The following is a 10,000-nucleotide window of genomic DNA, read 5'->3' as shown; positions in this document are numbered from 1 at the left end:
GGTCACAGTCAGGAAGGGCACTTTATTCCAACTGCACCTGCCTTCTTGCTGTTGCTGGGGTTTCAGCACGCCTGGGAGTGCCAAGGGGAGAAGGCGCAAAGAAGAGAGTTTCTTCTAGCTTTGTATTCCTGAATTTACCTGCCTTTGTCTTGACAAGCCTTACACTAAGTGTTTCTGCAACTTAAGCCACACACTTGTCAGCTGTATTCCTTCCTGCTTCTCACTGTCATCAAGTAGAACTCTGTTGGAAAACACTTCCCAATGGAGAAGTCCCATTTCCTGATTTCTTAAGTGAAGACCTAAACCACAGGGCTGATTTTTTTTTTTTTTTGCTTATTTGGTTGGTTTGTTTGGTTTTTTTTAATGAAAATAAGCTGGAGAACAGTTTGCTGTGGGGTTTTGTTTTTTTGTTTTTTTAGTGGAATAGTCTTAGCTTGCTTTCTTTGAGGTTGGATGACTGCCTGTCCTGAAACACAGACCCTCAGATGTCACACGGATTGCATCAGGGTTTATCCTTGAATTAGGTGACTTTAAGACACTCGGCAAAGCTGATCCATTTCACAGGGATGAAACATTGAGAGGAAATAGAGCTAGTGGAAAAGTGATGATGGAAAGATTTTTTTTTCTTCCCAATAATTACTTAGAATAATTAGGAACAGTTCCTAAATGTAGATTAAGATCCACAAGCAGTACACAAATTGATAAATGCAGAAAAATAACCCAAAAAATTTTAGAAAATCCTCAACAGTGTTTGAATCCCTCCCAGAGGAAGGGTAAATACTAATGAAATCCCAGCTAACTTCAGCTTAGGCCCTGTATCAGCAAAGAATATATGACAGGACATCTGGCACCCCATCTCAGTTCTGCAATCGGTCATGTGTAGGTTTTGGCTCTTTGTCTGTTAGAAGTCACACCAGACTTGAGCATAACAGGTCTTGGGCTAAATTTTAAGTGCTAAGAGTAGAATTTACCCTTTTGCCTTTGGTACGGTAAATCTATGAATAGGAAACCATGCCCTGACTTTTCTCCCTTTCCTCTGCTCTAGAATCAGCAGAAGCAAGAATTGTCACACTCTAGAAAATAAGAGATCTTATGTACAGATATGAGAATTTGCACTAAAGCACCTATTTGTTATCAATTTGTGAATCAATAAACCTTTATAAGGATTTATCTAAAAGAACAATGTTTTAGAAATGTTTCTGACATAAAACCCTAAAATTATGGTCTGTTTCGGTTTGGCATGAAAGAGATGTTTTTTAATTTTTCACTGTTTTAAGTTTTACCTATGAATCAAATTTGTCACTAGCATACACTAGTGTGTATGGCTTCATTGTCTTCAGTGCAGTCGCCTCTCTTTACATTTTTAGCTAATTTAAGAGCCCGAAGTTAGAAATCAAAAGCTGGGCAGGCACCCGACTGTAACAATCTTGCTCTCAAATGCTGAACCTGTCTCACTCTCATTTACAGCAGGAAAGGGATTAGCACCTAGGTGATAATAGATAATTCTTCTATTTAGGAATACAAATAGCTTCAAAGTTTGGCCCCTTATTACAAGAGCTACAAAATAGATAAAATTCCTTTCAAAATCGATAAAATTATTTCTTCAAGGCTATTTAGATAAGGAACTCTAACTTGTATGCTTTCCTCTTCAGACTATGAATACCAGATTCAAAGATGAAGCCACTACAATCCTTTGGAAAAAGAATCAAAATATTGCAACTTTACCTGATAATGAACACACAACCCTTCTGAAAGGTTATGTTGATTTTGTTTTAAAAAAGGAAGTATCTAAGTGGCCATGATTTTGGATTAAAGTTAGTCAGCATTTGTCCAGAAGAAATTTACATGCCATGGATTTCCCTCCGTGCAACTTTCTATACAATATAACTTATGCTATGTCTTAATAATATATCAAAATACATCATATGAATCACTGGAAGTACTGCTCCATTTATACCTAATGTAAATTACAACCAGAAGTGGATTTAGGACCTTTTAGAATTACAGGTGTAAACAGGAAAAAGTTGTTGTAAAGTCAAGATTTTTAATCTTTCAGAATACAGCAAATTAATTATTGGCAAATCTTGGTTTATTTTTTTGTTTCCCAGCAATTTCAAAAGTAAACCTCCTTGTCAAGAAAATTAATGCTTAGCATTTATACAAGACTTCATCAATTGATATAAAGCATGTGTAAGCATGTCAGTCCTTCTACAATCCTGTTCTCTTAAGATATTGAAAGATCCCAAGATTGGGCCATTGATGTGAATCAATGGAATGACCCAATCCAATGCCAAAGACTAGCTATCCTTTTTCTCTTCTGCGTTTCCCGAGCTACCTACGTACTGACTTTTCTAGGATAAGATGTGCTCCACACTCAGCACAATGGAGCCTCATGGTAAGGAAAAGAAATCAGAAGTGCTGATATTTGTGGAGCCACTTTGGTCTTACACCAGCACACCAAAACTCAGAGCTGCCCTTCCATCTACAGAGTACTCTATCTCTGGTGCTGCAAGGAGTCCACAAACGTACAGCACATCCAGCTGCATGGTTCCTGACAATTCTTAGGTGTAGCCATGCTGAACAGTCAGAAAGGTGCCTGAAGGAACACTTCTGCCTTGAGTGCGGCCCACAGAGGCAGGTACACTTCCCTGAAACCTCAAAGCAGAAAATAAGCACTCACAAAGTCTTGATGGGAGGGGAAATAAACTTTCTACAAGGGACCTGGTACTCTGCAGGTGCTTTTGCAAATATAAAAATTGAGTGGAACATGCATTCCTCAGTAGTGACAACTCTAGATTAGGTGTGAAAAACAAGCAAAGAGGCAAACCCCAGATTTACCTCCACAGCCACCCTGAGGAAAGGCCCAGCTGTGCAACTCCCACTTCTGTAAGCAGACCCATGGCAGGAAAGGGACTGCTCACACCGGTCACTGGAGCAGCTGGCTCTGATGGAGCGCTGGTGTGTGAGCACATCTCGTGTCTGTGGTCTCTGACAGATCTCATTGGCTCCTCACCACACAGGCTTCACCTTTAGCAAACTAAAACTCCAAACCAACGACCAAAACCATAAAACCCCAATCCACTCTGAAACCTAAACTGAAGCTCCTAAAACGGGTCCTAGATTCAACCACCCAAGACACATAAAGATAAGTTTAATAAATAAATTAATAAAGGAATAGGAGGTTGCAGCCTGAAAAACACAGAAAACTCCTATAGCCCTTAAAATACCTGACAGAAGAATTTTCACATTAAAAACTGGTTAGGAGTGGTATCATCATATATGTCTCATCGATCTTTGGGGTTTAAGCTGGAAGCTGCATCTGCCTGCAGAACGATAGTACAGCTGCATTTCTAATTGCACCAGAGGCTCTCAACCTAATGGAACCAAGGCTCTTGTATCCATGGAAGTCATGGAATATAGGGCAACAACCAAGAGAAGAGGTGAATAAAGGCACCTTTGTAAGAGGATTTAACGTTTAGCTTCATTTTAAACCAAAGAGCTAATATATATATATATACACATATATATATAAGCAGGATTATAACTTCATGTACAAATGTGCTAAATATGGTTAAACATGCAACAGGAAGACTGTTAAACATGGAAAGAAGGTAATCTGTACTGTATAATCAATCTTCAAATACTTGAAGAAAACTGCTAGAATTCTACAAACTCATTTTAATTAAAAGCATTCAATATCTCAGCTAGCAGCTGATAATTAGCTTTATTATTGTAATTTAATATGCTACACTTCACAATCTCTGTGAATGACTCTACTTTAGAACCACTTTAATTCTATTTTTAATTTCCGCCTCATCACACAGCTCAATGTAAATAATAACTACCAAGGTGAAGGGTGGTCCTTTCTGAAAACCGAGAGTCATAATGAGCACTTCAATGTCCTTCCATTTTTGTTCAAAAAACCAAAACAAATACCTCCAGGTCTTTTAAAGGACTGCCTTAAAACAAAACAAAAAAAAAGATTAAAACTAAGTGGATCAATTTCTTTCCCTCTGCACTAATTCTGTATTCAGCATTTTCTACATAGTCAAGGGAGATGTTTAGTTTATTCAGTCATTTCTCTATTCCTGCCTAGTGTAAATGCTGGTTAACTACACGAATTGACAATACAATTATGAGCATACAGTGAAATTTCAATGGAGAGCTCCTGTCTGCAAAATGAAGGAAGCACTGTAATTCAACACACAAGATTAAGAAAAGAACTCTGCTAACAGTGCAGATGTGAAACATTTTAAATGTCTGGCACATGTAAAATTAATTTCTGTGTAAGGGAACAATTGTGAGGGTGTAAAAAAAGTTGTCTCAAAGATCCTACATAATTCTCAGTTCTTTGGGAATTCTTTTTTCAAATCACTGACAAATGATAAAAAGTGCATCTTGTATCATATATGTGTGTTCCATATGTGCTCCTCCTAGCATTTTCTCTGCTTGAGCTATATTCATGTAACAATTCATTGCTAAAGGAGATAAAAAAAAATCCATTCTTTTATTGACTTTGTGTGCAAATTACTGGACTTGATATCATTGCAAATATGAAAAAAAGGTTCTTCCTTTAAATTTTTGAATTGCAACCAGAGTAATTATAAATTGTTTCCACAATATGAGAAAAATATGAAGGTAATTTTCCTAATTAAGGGCAAGTTTTATTAACTCATTAAACCCTGTCACCTTTATTCACTAAAAATCAAGCAGAAAAGTGGAATAAATTCACCAGGACAAAGAAAACGCACACACTTCCATCTTATAAATAAACCGACTATAAAAGGTGAGGGGTGTAAATTAAGGCACTCAGTCTAAGAACAGAGCATATTCTCAAGTGGCCAAATAGAGCTCTTAGATATTCTTCCAGAGCTCTCACTCAAGGGGAGGCAAACAGCAGACGAAGAGCTGTACTTTTTGTATATATCTATTCATCTGATTTAAAAAGCGTAGGATGTCCTCACCACAGTGTATCTAAATATGCAATAGAGAGAACATAAAAGCACCTCTTCATGCCGAGAATTGTTATTGCCGAGTATACTCTACAATATATCAGTAGTCAATTTGTCTGAATTATAGAAGGTTTCAGTAACTCTGCTTCATGATCACAGAGTTGCTTCCTAATTTCCCTTCAAACTGTTCAGGTTGTTACAGATTATTAAAGGACATTACCAGCCTGAATAAGCATATTAGAGATTGGTGTGGTTATTTTTTTTTTTTAGCCTTAAATAACTCCTAAAAATAACTCCTAAAATTAAAGCAAATTAGCAAGTTCCTCCATACTATATATTTTAGTTAACTGACTCTGCTTTGCAAATATTCTGGGTCCAATCCACTATAGTCAATTCCAGCTTTATACTGCAATTGCTCTGCTGTTCTCCGTGAGTTGAAACAAACAGAAAAATGAAGCAATTCAGCAGGGAATCTGATCTCTCTTATAGAGCAAGTTTCTCTTTCACTGAGAAAGCTAGAGCAAGTGGAATCAGAAGAAGAAATGTAAATATTTCACATGAAATAAGCAAAATAAGCAAGAGAAGTGGACAGTTCCCATGGCTTAAAAAATACAATGATTTCAGGGTGAATGCTCATCCAAACTTGTAGTCTGAATGGCCTTTGGAAGCATTTCCACAGGAAGCATGAGTGTGCCATGAAACTCCCAAACCTGCATGGTTCTATCCTCAAGAATTTGCAATGGTACAAACAAAGCTGAGAACATGCATGCATCTTTTCAGAGCTAGGACCTACTTTTGCAGCCACCACAGTGTTGGTGGTAAACTGCTTAGTGCAAAAACCCCCTGCTCTCTTCTTGTTCACCACCTCAAAGCATGGAGGAAGCTGCGTTCTGAAGGAGAAGGGTGAGGCAGAAGTTGTCGGGATTTTAATAAAGACGCATTGCAACATACCATAATTCTTTTTAAATTTGGGGAGCAAACAAAACTTTTGTTGACTTGTAGTTAGGTTTATGTAGAGATTGATAAAGGGGCAACAAGCCACAGTTGACCTTGGAAGAAGGGAGTTTTCCAACTAAGTCAGTCCACTTTGCTGGATAGCCATTGGAGAGAGAAAACTCCTGCAGCTACTTTGGATGGGTGGAAGGTCTTTAAAGTAGCCTCCTGTTTAAAAAAATGCCATAAAGCTGACAAGACTGAGGCTGTCTGCCTTGCCTCATATGGCGTTCACACTCATCTCTAAACACTTTTCCACTCCAGTGTCAGGTGGGGGGAGCAAAAATAATCTTTGGATTACAGAAATAATACCAGTGAAGAATAGGTCTTTCCTCTTTTGACTCTTGCATTGAGTTGCAAGCATTTAAAAAGGCTTCCCAAAGAATTATAGTCCCAGAAAACACCGATGAGAGTCCTCATCTTCCACTTCTCAACTGGCACAATGTATTCCCAGTGTTCTTTCTTTCTGAGTAATTTTATACGTGTTAGAAAAGTGGTGTTTGTCACTTGGGAGGGGAATTCCAGGGGAGCCAGCAGTGCATCCTGCTCTACTCTCATAAGGACGACAACATTTTCCGAAGATTCAATTATTGCTACACTAAATTCTACTATTTTACTATGATTTTTTTGGTCTAATTCTATTACTTTTAATAACAGTAGAAAGTAATGACTGATCAAAATGTAATGAAGTACATATGTGAATCTTGACCAGAAAACAAAAATTACTATGGATCCAGCTTTTCTTGCACATAAAATAAGAAAAAAATATCCCACAAGCCTTCAATGGAAGTTTTTCCTGACATAGAGCCACACAATTAGGCTGTGATCCATGACTTTCGATATCTTCTGGACTTTTTAAGAGAACATTGCCAAAAATGATCTGCCAGAACAGCATACAATTCATTACGCCCTTGCTTTTCGTTGCTGAAATACAGACTGGATCCATTTCCTTGTTTTATGCAAAATTGTGGTGTTAGTATAAGAAGTACCTTAGCTCAAATAAAATATGTCTGGAAATGTTTTTGGCTTCATTTTGGAGTTATCCAATTTTAATGATGAGAAAGAAGTTTTGCATTGCTGTAAAACTCCATGGATTGGTTATCCAGTTACATTTCTGCATTGCTATGCAGTGGAAGCAGCAAGCAGACCAGGTTTTTGGTATTAAGGTCCACAAGGGAAAGGAAAACTGCTACAGTAATGCTGAGATGGAGACTATTGCATTTTTAAATGGTACGCTGAATGCAACACAAATGACAGAGTTGTTGTTCATGTTTATAAAAGGGAGCAAGCGACCAGATCATTCCTGGAGGGAGTACTGGCAGCTGGGAGCTGGGGTGGAAAGTCTGAGGTATATGACAAGCTTGTCTCTCTAATGCAACTCAGGAATTTGGGACCTACTAAAAACACACCAAGGCACTTTTCTCACTTTTAGTTAAGTAGCCACCCTGAGAAATACTCATCTGGGATAAAGGATGCACATAGGATCAGCGCCTAAGCTTCTCCAGTTACTGGGAGCATAAAGGGCAAAGAGTCCTCTGCCCTGACTTCCCATCATTACATTGGCCCAGAGGCATTAGTGATTACTCTTCAAACACTACAGTCCATCACTCCTTCCTGACTGAATCAGGACAGTCAGTACAATTTCATACTATGCTTCTGTGTTTCTGTCATTTCCCCTGGAAGCCATATCCAGTAGGTAGAGGACTCTTGCAAGGATCAGTGCGCTAGATTTGAAGTCCTGGATGCTGGGAATGTCCAGCACTGGACTTCCATTGACTTTAGTCTGGTCAGTCTTTTCACTCGGTGGGTAAACCTGATTTCTCCTTGGCTTTTATCTTAAATTTACCATATAATTAGGGATATAATTTCTATTTATATTTTTTCATAAATTTGCAGTATATAATATTCTGAGTTTCACCTACTTTACTAAAAAAAAAAAATCAAACAAAAAAAACCCCAAAGAAAAAAATATGAAAAAGAGCACCTGGGTAGTCACCAGTACTAAGATTTGTGAGAAAATCTTTAAAGTGAGAAGCAAGTCTGGGATAATAGAAACATGAACTACGTAAAGTGCAGAGCTCTGCAGTATTTCGGACACTTCCCCCCTGCAGTTCTGCTACAGACGGCTATCATAAGGACATGAACTGTTTTAAGAGTCCTTGGTCTTGCACATGGCACCTGCTTTCTCATCGCTTCAGACTTCAGTTTCAAAGGCTTTGACAAAGAAATATGGCATACAGCCATATAACTAAAACTTGGCAGAGTTTTGCTAAGGATTGAGGAGGTGGGCACATAATGCACTGTAAGCAGTATATCTTGTGGTTTTTATTCAGTTTTTTGACCAACATGAGTTAAAATCAAAGCAGACCATGCCAATGTTAGAAAGAAGTCTATACATGGGAGCAATGAAACCTTTTAGAAAAAGACATAGTATCAACTACTGTATCAGCTGTTATATTAACCCATAAACGGGGAATTTTCAGGGTAACATGGTCAAATCCATTAGCACTTTTTGGACTTACATTTTCCCTCAGTAACGAAGAGAACAAAGAATAAACAAAGTTGCCTAACTGCAAAAATTTTGTTTGAAAATTTCAGAAGTTAAAGGCATTGCATCCTTCATTTTTCTATTTCACGAAGGCTTCAAATACCTTAAAATATGCAATTCACTAGCAAGGTGAGAGAGCAGTGCCACAAGCCACTCAGAACATGCCCCTGCTTAGCTGATTCAGATAAAGTATTTCCAAGTATTTGAAAGGAATTTTAGTACTTACTTCTAAATGCAACATATCAATATGCTGTTTCTTTACATTTCAGTGATAATTTATAACATTTAACAGCGAGTCATACTCCATGGTACTGCAGAGTGCATGTGAGTTACAACTGATGTGAGCAGTCAACTGAAACTAACATAGCCTGTCTTTTAAAGGATTTGGACCTTACAATGCATACAGCTTCGAATTTTAAAACTAAACTATTAAACTCTAGAAAATGAGTTATTAACGTGAATGCACAAAATATACCCAGGATTATATTCCTGGTTTATTTAATCTGGGTAAGGTTTGGACATCTGGACAGTAAATGCATATCGATGTAACCTTGGTAGCATCCAGATATCGGAAAGAAAAATACGTAGTCAAGAAGCTCTAAATCCTAACTTCAATCCTCCACACAAAGTCCTTGAAAACACTTCTTGCATTAAGTGAAAGGAAAAAAAAAAGAAAAGGAAAAAGATAGAAAGAAAAAGTAAAAAGAAATAACATTATATTCTTCTACAACAATTTCAATACTTTAAGCCAGTGGCCATACAGGTCTAAAAATTCTTGCATCCCACAAAACATCGCTTTTTTGAGATAATTTGCCATCATACACTACCAAATTTTCTGACACAGCATTATTAACTTTTAACAATTTTGGAAGCAAAATGCTTTGCACAATGTCTGGCAGTGTTACCATACCTTCTAAACCAAGGTAGAAAAGCAATCCAAGAAGTAATCAGGTTTCATGAAGCACAAAATTAAAAGTTTCCTTAGAACCGACTGCTGCAGTGGGAACTCATTTCTTCACACACACAGTTTCTAACAAAGTGCATCTTCTTTACCAACGACAGCAGAGCGAAACCGTCCCTTCACAGAGAGGGTAACTTTGCGGAGCAGGGTGAAAAAAACCCTCCAGCTGTGACAGGCTGTATGGCAAGGAGGAAAACTTCTGGGGCCACCGCTATTCGGAAGCCAGCAACTTCTCTAATGCCGTTCCCCTCAAGCGCACCGGGGCTGATAATTTTACAATTTCCTAATAGTTTTTACGACCTCCGTACCTGCCTCCCCTCTGCAAACTACAGGCGCAAGCACTCGGAACGCGGGCTCTGACTGAACTTAAGTGCTGCAGCTGACTCGATGAGAGCACAGACCAATCCGCATTTGAATCAATGAATACCCCTTCTCGGCTAGCTCCTCATGGCTACTCATCTCTGAAATTTTAAGGAAGCACTCTAAAATGCCTGGATTACACCCGAGCTGTACGTTCTGCTGAATGTTTTGAAGTTAAAAAGAAAA

General features: G+C 38.1%; 1 protein-coding gene across 1 annotated transcript in view; it reads right to left on the bottom strand.

Moving 5' to 3' along the window:
* IKZF1 (IKAROS family zinc finger 1) overlaps positions 1–9,989 on the bottom strand; it is a 65,409-nt gene extending 55,420 nt beyond the window's left edge. Inside the window, exon 1 of the mRNA XM_005427968.3 lies at positions 9,404–9,989. The gene's annotated coding sequence lies outside the window, so the exon portion shown is untranslated. The remainder of the gene's footprint in view (positions 1–9,403) is intronic.
* Positions 9,990–10,000: the final 11 nt, after the last annotated feature.

The sequence above is a fragment of the Geospiza fortis genome, unplaced genomic scaffold, assembly GCF_000277835.1.
Source record: "Geospiza fortis unplaced genomic scaffold, GeoFor_1.0 scaffold362, whole genome shotgun sequence".
NCBI classification, from domain to species: domain Eukaryota; kingdom Metazoa; phylum Chordata; class Aves; order Passeriformes; family Thraupidae; genus Geospiza; species Geospiza fortis.
The sequence above is the reverse complement of the archived record's forward strand: the minus strand, read 5'-3'. Positions and strand labels throughout refer to the sequence as shown.